This window comes from Carcharodon carcharias, chromosome 17 (assembly GCF_017639515.1).
Source record: "Carcharodon carcharias isolate sCarCar2 chromosome 17, sCarCar2.pri, whole genome shotgun sequence".
NCBI lineage: Eukaryota > Metazoa > Chordata > Chondrichthyes > Lamniformes > Lamnidae > Carcharodon > Carcharodon carcharias.
Window position 1 is genome coordinate 60432821 of NC_054483.1, and position 12766 is coordinate 60445586.

The 12766-nt window shown below is 44.4% G+C and overlaps 1 pseudogene; it reads left to right on the forward strand.

Moving 5' to 3' along the window:
* The first annotated feature begins 8500 nt into the window (after positions 1 to 8500).
* Positions 8501 to 12475, forward strand: LOC121289641 (annotated as a pseudogene).
* The last annotated feature ends 291 nt before the right edge of the window (positions 12476 to 12766 follow it).

Here is a 12766-nt window from a genome sequence, read left to right on the forward strand (position 1 = left end):
AAAAATATTATTTTAAAATTGCAAAAAAAGATTCAAACATGTGGATATTTCACCCCCGACCTGAACAGCCCTGAGCTGGGCTGCCATCTGCTTTTAACCAGTGAGGGATTGGTGGATGTGAGGAATGGCACCAGCACCAGTTTGACTTAAAGAATCCAACTCAAGTTGCAATTGGTCATGGGTAATGCACATTCCCTTAGGCCTCAGTTCCTTACCTAACCTGCTGGAAATTTCATGTCTGAACCTGTTTTGGGTCTTCACAATACATGTTCCATAAAGTACAGCACAAGCTGCTCTTGGCCTGGGTGTTGGCTCACTCTGCACCTGGTTTCTGACTCACTGCTCTCCGTGCCCTTTGCAGCTGCTATAGCCTCCAGCCCAGGCAGTCCAGCACTCAGCCTACCCTGGAGCTGCTCTAATGCAATCCCACTCAATGCCCAGCCGCTTTCAGAGGATCCTTCTCCAGCTCACACTTCAGCACCCCCCAGCCTTGTTTCCTTAGGCTCAAACCCTGCGAGTTTGCCAAGGAAACTGACCCAAAGGTGCTGAAAAATTCACCAACCCAACGCTCTCCCATGCCATCACCCCCTGTCATTGGGGGCATGGCCGACAGCCACCACATCAACCGCAGTGCCTGGTGAAGGCTCTATTAGATCAGCATTCAGGACTTAAAGAATCTGGAAATGATAACACTCCAAGGGCTGTTTCCATCCACTCACCATTGTTAGGGATATTTAAGAACATAATTATCACATTTTACTTCAGATCAGAATTACAAGTAACAGATCATTTGACGTCCTGCTCTAAATTTATGTTTAAAGTCAATGATTCCACTGAAACCATTGACCATAGCTCCTAGATGACAAGTGAACAGATGTCATGGAGGATGCTGTGTAGATGCACTACCCTGGGTCTCTAGGTTACTAGTCCAGCGGCAATACCACTACGCCATCGCCTCCCTAGGTTTTAATTTGTCTAACAATTCCTGAGTAACTATCCCGGTAAGCACTACGGAACCTGTTTTGATCTGGAGACCAGAAGATTTGGGCCAAGGGCGTTAAAGCTGCAGAACATTCAAAGGAGTAGAGACCAAAACATTAATAAATTGCTCCCAGATAATCAAAATCCATAATATCTCAGCATTATGACAGTATACAATTAAAGGTAAACTTTTGACTGAAGCAAAGTTTGAGTGGAAATTAATTTTAAATGAATTTGAAATATAACTTGATATAATATCATAAATGGATCAGCTTTTTGTCTCTTATTCCTTTTGACAATCACCAGTTTTGGTTCAGTGGTATGTTGATGCAGAGCTGAGCAAATCTAAAGAGTAACAACAGGAATTTTGTGACATTGGGAATACTGTGTCAAGGGGAATGGAGATGCTAAGAGAGGAATTGTTTAAACGAGGAACTTGGCACCTATAACTTGCTTAAAAGGGAGAGAACAATTATAATGGGGAGGAGGGAAATGGCAGAGATGGTTAAACAAATGCTATGCATTGATCTTCATAGGAGAGGAAACAGAAAACAAATGCCTTCAACTTAGCAATGGCAACTTTTCCCCATTCGCAACTCCTCAGATGCTGAAGCAGCCAATGTTCCAAAGCAGCAAGACCTGGACACATATCCCGGCTTGGGCTGACAAATAGCAAGTATTTAAACCATCTAACCATTGCCCCTTGATATTCGATGGTGTTACCATCACTGAATCCCCCACTATCAATACCCTGAAGTTACCATTGACCAGAAACTGAACTAGACTAGCCATATAAATACTGTGGCTACAAGAGTAGGTCAGAGGCTAGGAATCCTGCAATGAGTAACTCACCTCCTGACTCCCCAAAGCCTATCCACCATCTACAAGGTACAAGTCAGGAGCATGATGGAATACTCGCCACTTGCCTAGATGAGTGCAGCTCCAACAACACTCAAGAAACTTGACACCACCCAGGACACCGCTTGGTTGGCACCGCTTCCACAAACATTCACTCCCTCCACCACTGACACACAGTAGCAACAGTGTGTACCATCTACAAGATGCACTGCAGAAATTCACCAAGGCTCCTTAGGCAGCACCTTCCAAACCAATGGCCATTACAATCTAGGAGGACAAGGGCAACAAACATGGGAAAATCACCACCTGGAAGTTCCCCTCCAAACCACTCACCATCCTAACTTGGAAAAATATCGACATTCCTTCGCTGTTGCTCAGTCAAAATCCTGGAACTCCCTTTCTAACAGCACTGTGAGTGCACCTACGTCCCAAGGACTTCAGCAGTTAAAGAAAGCAGTTCACCACTGTTATGAAGTGGCAGATGATATATGCCAGGTGGATCAAATCCATGAGGGAAACTTGATACCTCTATCACAACGGTTTTGCAATTTGTATTTATTTCAAGATGCATGCATTGAATTCAAAAGTAATTAGTTCAAATCGGACTTTGAAATAAAAAAAAGCAGGCAAGCACAATTATCACCTTTAAGTGTTCGATGCAGTAGACTCATGCAGACATAGCTGGAGGTTTTTTCTCTGAGGCTGTTTCGCAAGCTTCTACTAGATGTCACAGGGCATCTCCTCTTGGCTTTTCATTTTCCTTTTTATACGTTTTCTCTCTTTTTTGAACTGTAAATTCCATTGTCCCATGTGTCATTGAAAACGTACTTTCCCACGATATAAACTTTTCATGTTGCATATTGTCAGTAACCTTTGGGAAAAATAAACACACTGCTTGGTCTAGTTTCCCTTGTTAGGTGTAAACATCCTACTGTCTCTTTGAAATTCAAACTGTCCTGATTTATCTAAAAATGCAAATTCTCTTACACTTTACATTCTAAGACTTCAGCCATGTTTACGTATCTAATATTTCAAACCTAGTTTCTTTTGATGAATCAAAGCCTCCAGACCAGCTGTCTCCAATTCAATTAAATCACACACACACACACGTGCGCGCACACACACAGACAAACACCCCCATCGAAACCCCAATATTAACCTACTTTTACAATAATATTATGACAATTATTGTACTTTCGTAACACCAACACCTTTTCATGGACAATAATTGCTGGCCTAGCCAGCGATGCCCACATCCCATAAATGAATTTAAAAAAAACACCTGGATATCTCCACAGCTGATCCCCCAATAACACAGTCCCCGACCCCTGACTACTGACCTGATCACCCAACTACATCCCCCAGCCCGACCCAAATACCTCCCACCCTGAATCAACTACCACCTTGAAACCAACTATCCCTACTAAATCCGACTACCACCCAACCGGTCCCGACTGCACCCTGCCTGACTATCCACTGACCTGACTACTTCCCCAAGGACCTGGTGACCCCCTCCCAACCACACAACTACCCCCAACCTGACAAGATTACTCCCGACCTAACTACCCTCACACCAACTGTTCCGCAACCTGACTCCCCCTCAACTACATGACTGCCCCTCTGATCTGACTACCCCCGACTGAACCTGACTACCCCTTCCCGACCCCCAGCTACACCCCCGACTCAACCTACCTAACCTCTGACCACCTGATCACTCCCAATGAATCACCAACCCCCGTCTCCCAACCTGACCCAACCACCTGAGAGGATAAATGGAGCCTTGCTTAAATATCTCATCCAAAAGTCAGCAACTGCCTCAGTACTGCACAACAGTGCCAGCTTAGATCATGTACCCTTATGAGAAAAGGGGAAAGTGGAAATGAGAAGTTGATGGCACTCAGAAGATTGACTTTGGGGGGACAAAGGGAAACTGATGAATGGTGGTCATGATATTGGGGTTCAGATGGGGAGTGGGAAACTTGTACTTTGTGGATACACTGCTCACTCTATTGAAGCTCTTTATCCTTTTAAGGACCCCAATTAGATCATTCTTTCCAAAGTAAAGGAATAGAAGCTAGGTCTGTGAAACCTGGCCTCATAATTTAACCTTTTAAGTGCGGGTGAGTTTGTGCTGTAACACTGCCAATACCAATATATCATTCTTGAGGATTGATGCCTGAACCTCAATGCATTAATTCTGATAGGATCTCAATTGTCTCTACACACGAACCATCACTTCCTCACTTTTGGATTCCAACTTGAACAGCCCATGAGACATTTTGGCTTGGATTTTCACTCCCGAAGCGGATGTGCAGTATTGGGTAATTTCCTGACACACCGATCCCCCTTCAGGAGAGGTTGGTGGTGGGGGGGGGGTGCAGGGGGGTGGTGTGGTGTTGGGGGGTTGCTGGTGCAAGATGGAGTCAGGCCTACTGACCCCAGAAGCAGTATAGATGCAGAGGCAGGCCCTGCATGGGTAACAGGTCACAGGCACAGAGGCCAAATCTGGGGGGGAGAAAAAGTACAGGAAACTCCACTGAAGGAGCAGGGGGGCCATGCAGGAGTGGTGGGCAGTGCTGGTGAAACCAAAGGAGCCAGGTTGGGGGGGTTGGCGATTGGAGTTGTCATGACCATGTAAAAAGGTCAAAGTGGTCCATGAACTCGTGTGTGTATGTGTGTGTGTGTATGTGTGTATGTGTGGAGTCCCCTTTTTTAATTTGCGAATGATTCAATTTGAAAATGGCAGCAGCAAAGCTATAGCCTTAAACAGAATAAAAGGCTAGTTTAATACAAAAACACAGCTGTCAGTTACCCAGCTGAAAGTAATAAAGTTACTAACTAAATAAATACATTAAATACAGATAAAAATAAAAGATATTTATAAAGATGAAATTCAGTTCAGTCCTTTAAGATATGATTGTGGGCCTGGAGCTTGCAGGTGAATTGTCTGCAGCAAAGGATTGAAGTTGAAGACTTGTTCATCAGTCGTGATGGCTTCTGTAGTTGAATATTCAGAGGTTTTCCTTTTCAGGTGATTTCAGCAGGTCAGCAACATTTTGGGAAAGAGTGAATGTTTCCTATTTCTTATTAATTCTGTGGTTACAGCACTTGCAGATTGCCTAGACTCTTTCAGCAGAACAGCAGTTGATTTCTTAATGCCTTCCTCTTTGTCATCCCTTTGAGAAGAACCCTCTCTGACCTTGTCCCTCAGAGTTTTTTCCGGGGGGCTCTGCACCCTGCTACACAAGATGGCTTCTTGCCTCACTCTATTTATAGTTCACAAACACAAAAATGACTGCTCTGTTAATTTTCAGTAAGTCATTGTTTCAAACAAGCAGCAAGTTAATTATGTTGAGGCCCTTTGAAGGCCTTTCCTGTCTCCTGTTCCCTAAGAAATAAAACGGTCTTTATACCTTTTAGAAGATTCAATGGACATCCCTGGAGGAGTCTTTTGCATTTTAGTGACTCTTTGTAGCCAGTTCTAGAGATTAGAGAGTAGAGGTTGGACGGGGCTCGGTGGTGATAAGACCTTAGCCGCAGAGAATGTGGGGGTTGGGGAGTGGGGACTAGAGAACAGGGGTAGAAGCATCAAGGACAACATGAGTTGGTCAGAGAAAATACTTTGCCCATCACAAAATACTACATTTAAAATTTCTTATTTACAGGGTTTGAACAAAGACAGAAAGGCGTGAGGTTGTGCACCCATACTTTCATTTTGAAAAATGCTTTTAAACTCAAATTGTTGAAAACAGAAAAATACCTTTTAAACAGTTGCCCTTAAAACCTATAATATCATATTTACATGCTCGTGACAGTGTGCTGACCGGATCAGAGGAGTAGAGGTGGGACGGGGCTCGGTGGTGATAAGACCTTAGCCGCAGAGAATGTGGGGGTTCGGGGGTGGGGACTAGAGAACAGGGGTAGAAGCATCAAGGACAACATGAGTTGGTCAGAGAAAATACTTTGCCCATCACAAAATACTACATTTAAAATTTCTTATTTACAGTCTGCCTCCTCAACCCTGTGAAAGCTTTGCATTGCTCCCTTGAAGCTCCACACTGATCCGTAGATGCACCAGACTGCGCACCAACACAAATGCACACACATCTGTCCTCAACTACCCTTCCGCACCCCTTCCCCCTCCCCACCACATACACTTTGGAAGCCCTTCTCTCTAAGACTCTCTTCCCATCTAATCTGCTCAGATCCAAACCCTCAGGTCTGCCAGATCTGCCTCACCCTTGCAACTGCAATTCCCTCTACCACTACAATCAAGCCAGGGGATCAACCCTGGTTCAATGAAGAGTGCAGGAGACCATGCCGGGAACAGCACCAGGCATACCCAAAAATGAGGTGTCAACCTGATGAAGCTACAGCACAGGAATACTTGTATGTCAAACAGTTTAAGCATCAAGTAATAGACAGCTAAGTGATTCCACAACTAACGGATCAGATCTAAGCTCTGCAGTACTGCCATGTCCAATCATGAATGATGCTGAACAATTAAAACAACTAACAGGAGGAGGAGGCTCCACAAATTTCCCCATCCTCAATGATGGGGGCACCCAGCACATCCGGGTAGAAAACAATGCTTTTGCAACAATCTTCAGTCAGAAATATCCAGTGGATGATCCATCTCGGCCTCCTCCTGAGGTCCCCAGCATCACAGATGCCAGTTTTCAGCCATTTTGATTAACTCCATGTGATATCCAGAAATGGCTGAAGGCACTGGATACTGCAAAGATATTGGGCCCTGAAATCATTCCAGCAATAGTACTGAATGTTTGTGCTCCAGAGTTAGCTGTGACCTTAGCCAAACTGTTCCAGTATAATTACAACACTGGCAACACTGGTAAGGTGAGAGTGACTGCTCTTGACATCAATGCAGCATTTGACCTAGTGTAGCATCAAGGAGTGTTAGCAATACTGAAGTTAATGGAAATCAAGAGGAAAGTTCTCCATTGGTTTGTGTCATACCCAGCACAAAGGAAGATAGTTGTGGTTGTTGGAAGTCAATCATTTCAATCCCAGGAAATCACTGCAGGAGTTCCTCAGGATAGTGTCCTAGGCCCAACCATCTTCAGCTGCTTCATCAATGTCCTCTCCTCCATCATAAGGTCAGAAGTGGGGATGTTCACTGATGATTGCACAATGTTCAGCACCATCTGTGATTCCTCAGATACTGAAACATTCCATATCCATGTGCAGCAAGACCTGGACAACATTCAGGCTTGGACTGAGTAGTGGCAAGTAACATTCGTGCTATAGAAGTGCCAGGCAATGACAACCTCCAACAAGAGAGAATCTAACCATCGCCCCTTGACAATCAATGGCACCACCATCACTGAACCTCCTACTATCAACATCCTGGGGGGTTACCATTGACTGGAAATCGAACTGGACTAGCCATATAAATACTGTGGCTACAAAAGCAGGACAGAGGCTGGAAATTCTGTAATGAGTAACTCATCTCCTGACTCCCCTAAGCCTGTCCACCATCTACAAGGCACAAGTCAGGAATGTGATGGAATACTCTCCAGCTACCTGCATGAGTGCAGCTCCCACAACACTCAAGAAGGTCGACACCATCCAAGGCAAAACGGCCGACTTGATTGTCACCCCATCCCTCACCTTAAACCATCCGTCCCTCCACCATGAGCACACATTGGCAGCAGTGTGTACCATCTAACAGATGCAGTGCAAAACTCACCAAGGCTCATTCGATAGCACCTTCCAAAGCCATTATTAGTACCACCTAGAACAACAAGGGCAGCATAGGAACACTACAACCTACAAGTTCCCCTCGAAGCTACTCATCATCCTGACGTCGAACTATATTGCCGTTGCTTCACTGTCGCTGGGTCAAAATCCTAGAACTCCCTTCCTAACAGCACTGTAGGTGTGCCTACACCACATGGGCTGCAGCGGTTCAAGAAGGCAGATCACCATCACATTCTCAAGGGCAATTAATTAAGGGTAATATAGGCTGGCCTAGCCAGTGACTCCCACATCCCACGAACAAATAAAAAAAAAGGACCCCTCTTCCCTCAGGCCTGCCCTGATCCACCCACTCCCGCCACCTCTTGTATGCTTGGACCTCCTCGCCCTCAGGCCTGCCTGGACCCATCTACCTCCTCAGGCCTTTTCAGACTGGACACCCTGCATTCAAGCCTGAGAGTGCTGTCACTGTCGCTGCCACTATTCTGCCCCACCACCGCTGGATTTGACTCTGGACCTCCACCCGCTGGGTCAGGCCTGGCTCTGAGTGCTCCTACTGCAGCCAGCCCGGACTGTCCCTTGCCCCAACATCTCCCAGGTGCTGGATCCCACCCCCACCAAACTCCGACCCCCCCAACCACCCACCTGTTGAAGCCAGACTGCTGTAGAGAGGAGAATGCCAGCCAGCCCTCGTGGCTGTGTGCACTTGCATCTGTGCATCCACAGCAGCACAGTGCGCATAAACAGACACCAAAGGTGCTCGGGCAGCGGCAAGAGGATGTTCTGAGCAATCTCCTCGCTCGCTGCCCAGAAGAATCCAGGACAATGACTTCCTGGGAAGTCTAGGCATGGGATATGGGGCTGGAAGCCAAATTCTGGGATAATCATGGAAAATTCAGTCACCCTGGCCTCAAGCTGGGTATAAAAGGAGTTCCTGCAGAAAATGGATGGAGTTGCTGCTGTTGTTCGAAGGAGATGGCAATCAAGTGTTAGGTGAGTGCTAACTAACAGTTGCTCAACTGGTAGCTGACACTGGAAGAGGTGGCTCATCATGGGCATTCCAGAGGAACTATAGTCATTCCTGATGCCTTTTCACAACATAGTGAGGCAGCATAATCTACCAGGTTAAGGCTGGAAAAGCTTCATGAGGCATAGCTATGGAGATGGCAGCATCTAAGCGCCATCAGCCACTGACAATATTCTGTATCGCAATCAACTGCATTGTTAAATGTGCTACCACTTCCATTGGCCACATCTGTGCGAAATCCATCCTGCCTCTGTCCCCCCTGACAAAAATGGTTCAGGCCCCAGTGTTATTTTGTATAGGGCACAAGGTTGTTTTGACTCCACAAAAATCTGGCCTTTGATTACTGGTTCAGCTTGTGTGGTAGCTTTGAGCATTTCCTGTACATGGACAGCTCAATCCCTTAGCTTCTCAGCAGCTTCTAGTCTTTCAAATGAAGAAAATATAATAAATTCTCTTTCTCTGATTGAAAGTGGATGAACTCACACATTGAATTCCATTTGCTCTGCTTTTAACCAGTCACTTAACTATCCACGTGCCCCTTTGGAAATCTTTGCTACCAACTTCCTGTGCCTTCTAATTTAGTGCAATCTTCAAACTTGGATGTACAGCTCTCTATTCATTCATCCAAGTCACTGATGTACGTGATGAGCACTTGAGGCTTCTGTCCACAATCAAGCATTTAGCTTCGTCTGTGGTTTTGCAGGGGCACATCATTTATCACATCCCATCATTCACAGATCATTCAATTTCTCCCTACTTTCTGTCTCCTAACTCCTAACTAATTTCCAAGTCATGTCACAAGGCTCCCTCCAATTCAGTGCGTACTTATTGTTGCTAATCGACTCTTGGGGGAATTCTTATCTAACTCTTTCCGGAAATCTATGAAGACAACATCCATAAACATCCCCCTATTCAAAATACAAGTGATCTTCCAAAAGGTTTAGATTAGATTAGTCTGTCATGCCATATCCTTCACAGACCCATGCTGACCCTTTTTAATCAACTTATACTTGCCCATATCACTCACTGGGCTCAATTTTGACTGGGGCAGGTTGTCCAAGTTAGGGGATGAAAGTGGGGGGTCGGGGGTGGGGGGGTGGGAGGGGGGGAGGTGGTATGGGGGCAGTGCAGGGGCTTTAGTTGCTGTGGAATTTTTGTGCAATTGTGTTTTAAAAATGATTACTGCCCAGAGGCTGACCCAACAGACAGGCCACTTTCTCTGCTGGGCAAGGAACATGTTGGAGACCAGAGCTGCAGGGGTGCATGTAGACCCTGTTGCTGTGTTAATGGGAGCATCAGTGGGGTGGGTAGATCCCACATAAGTCCTACCTCGGAGATTCCATCTGTGGGACTTGTCAGGGTGGTGGTCCGATTCCAAACGCGGAGAAAGAAATTGGAGCATTGCAATGGAGTGGGAATCTGATGCCAGGCAAAATCCCCCCCCAGTGGGGGATTTAGATGGTCCAAGAGCATGGAAGAAGATGAGCTTAGGGGGGAATGAGGAGATGTAGTCCTTATCTGCCTGTAGCCCACAATCAATGAGGTAAAGGCATTTAGCTTGATCTGTGGTTTTTCAGAGGCTCAGGAAACCCAGCTGACCAAGGTTAAAAGGGGAAGAAAAATTAAATCTGAGATATATGCAACTTCATAATACTTCAGTATTTAAATGGACAGTCTATCCTTATCTCTGCCTGTAAACCTAGAAGTCAGTATATTTTTGCGATTTTCAAACTTCTACAACTCATCTGGCCTCAACCAACTGGAATTTGGAGCTTAAAATTGCCCCCATTCTCCCTGATAATCGATTCCTGTACATATGATTTTCTGCTGATTTTCTGGTCTCTGCACTGATGAGTTTAAGTAGAACTCAAACCCACTGTTCTGAATTCTTAACCTCAGTCGCTGGTTCATTCGGCATATCACCAGAGCTTCTAGAAATCAGTGAGACTAATTTTAACTCTGTATAGGTGAGTGGGTTTTGAGTGAAAGTATATAAACAGGGTACATTGCACAAGTGATATTAACAATGATTCACTTGTAATTTCAGTATTCAGTCACCAGCAGAGCCCTGGAGTATAAATAGATTGACATGGTACTGTACCATTGGTAAATGTCCCAACATGTCACTTGGGGTTAACTATAAAGACCAGGGTTAGAATTAATTCCAAGGATCAAATGTGCAAAATGGACAAGTTACAGCTGCAGACAAGGTGGATTATGAAAGATTTTATTCTCTTGCAGTAACACACAGGAGGATTTGTTGAAAATGAAGCTCGATTGGCTTCAATGTCACTTCACGTGGGCTCCACAGAAAGAAAACATTGACCTCAATGATCTGAAGCAAAGATTAGAAGATTCAATACAGGCTGGTGTGAAATATCAAGCCAGATCTCACAACCAACTCACTTTTGTAAACTGTCTGCAAGGAAACTATGAAGAGGCCATTCAAAACTTACAGGACGCTGAAAGATTTCTGAGGGAGAATCATGAAGATGAATTTGACAAAAGAAGCATCATCACCTATGGAAACTATGCCTGGGTATATTATCACATGGGACAGCTGGCAGAGGCTCAGTCCTACCTCGACAGGCTGGAGGAGATCTGTAAACAATTTCCTGATGTCTCTCAGTATACAGCAATGATTCCTGAAGTATAAGGGGAGAAGGGTTGGTCACCGTTAAATTCTGCTGCTCAGTACTATGAAGAAGCAATGGAATGTTTTTAAAAGGCTCTGGAGGAAGATCTGGAGAACACGGAATGGAATGTTAGTTACATGGCTGTTCTGTCGCATCTGAAGGGGTTTTCTGGTACAGCATAGAGCTGTGTATGTGGTGAATCTGTGAAGCAGCGGAGGTGTGTGCTGGAACCTAATCCAGATGACGCTGAAGCCATGGTGCTGTTGGCTCTAAAACTACAAGAGTTCAAGGAAATGGCAGAAGCCTTCACATTAGTTGAACAAGCATTGGAGAAGTCCCCTGATCTCCCATATGTGATTATCTATGCAGCAAAATTTTATAGAAGAGAAAGGGATGTGGATAAAGCTTTAGAGCTGTGAGAGGAAGCATTAGAGATTATCCCAAACTCTTGCTTCTTACACCACCAAATGGGTCATTGTTACAGAAGCAAATTACTTCAGCTGAACAAAAATCCAGACAGCAAAGACCCTTGCAATCCTGCTTTTCAGCAGAGTAAAGAATTGATCAATCAATGCAAGTATCATTTTGAAAAGGCAATTGAGAACCGACCATTAACATCTATTCAGGTGCATTTGGATTTAGCAAGAATTTGTATATTAAATGAAGAATATCCCAAAGCAGAGGAGCTCTATGACCATCTACTGAAATTGGAAGGCATTCGTCCAGAAAATAAGCAAGCAATATGTTTACAGACGGGCTTAGTTGAACTCAATCACAAACAATCTGAATCAAATGCCATCACCCATTTTCTGGAAGGAATGAAAGTCAATTATGACTCAATACATCAGAAAAGGTGTCAAGCAAATTTGGAGATGAAAGCAGCAAGACTGTTTTGCAGGAACCCAAGAGAAAGCAAGGCTCTTGGTGTTTTTGGGTTCCTGCACCAGCTGGATGGTGAGAGATGTGAAGCTATTAAGTGCTTTGAAAAGGCCTTGGAGTTTGATCCTGACAATAAAGAATATCTAAATGCTCTTTGTGAATTACACCTTTCCATCGAGGACAACAATGACTTTCCCAACTAAAACTAAACACGTTTTGAAAACTGCATTAACGACCCTGATCTATAAATAGGTTCAGTGGGGCACATTTTCATTTATATTCTAATGGCAACTTCATTCAAATGAGCATTTCACTCACGTTTGCTTAATTTTCAAACCATAATTTTATTGTGATTATTCTAAATTGCTGTGCTTCATTCAGGAGTATTAACCATACTGGTGAACTCACCAAATAATATTTATTTTCATATTCTTGGAGTTTTTGCTGAGTGTGAAAAGGAACAAAGTAAGATAGGATTTGGGGATTTAGAGATAATTGAACCAATTGAACAGAGCTACAATAAGTCTTTATAAAGTACACAAACCTGTTTTACACAATAATAAACTTAACATGGGCCTGATTTTAACTCCAGATGGGTTTTGGGTGAGTGGTGAGGTGATTTGGAAACTCACTGGTTTCTGCAGCTACCGGGTCCGGGTCCAGGACA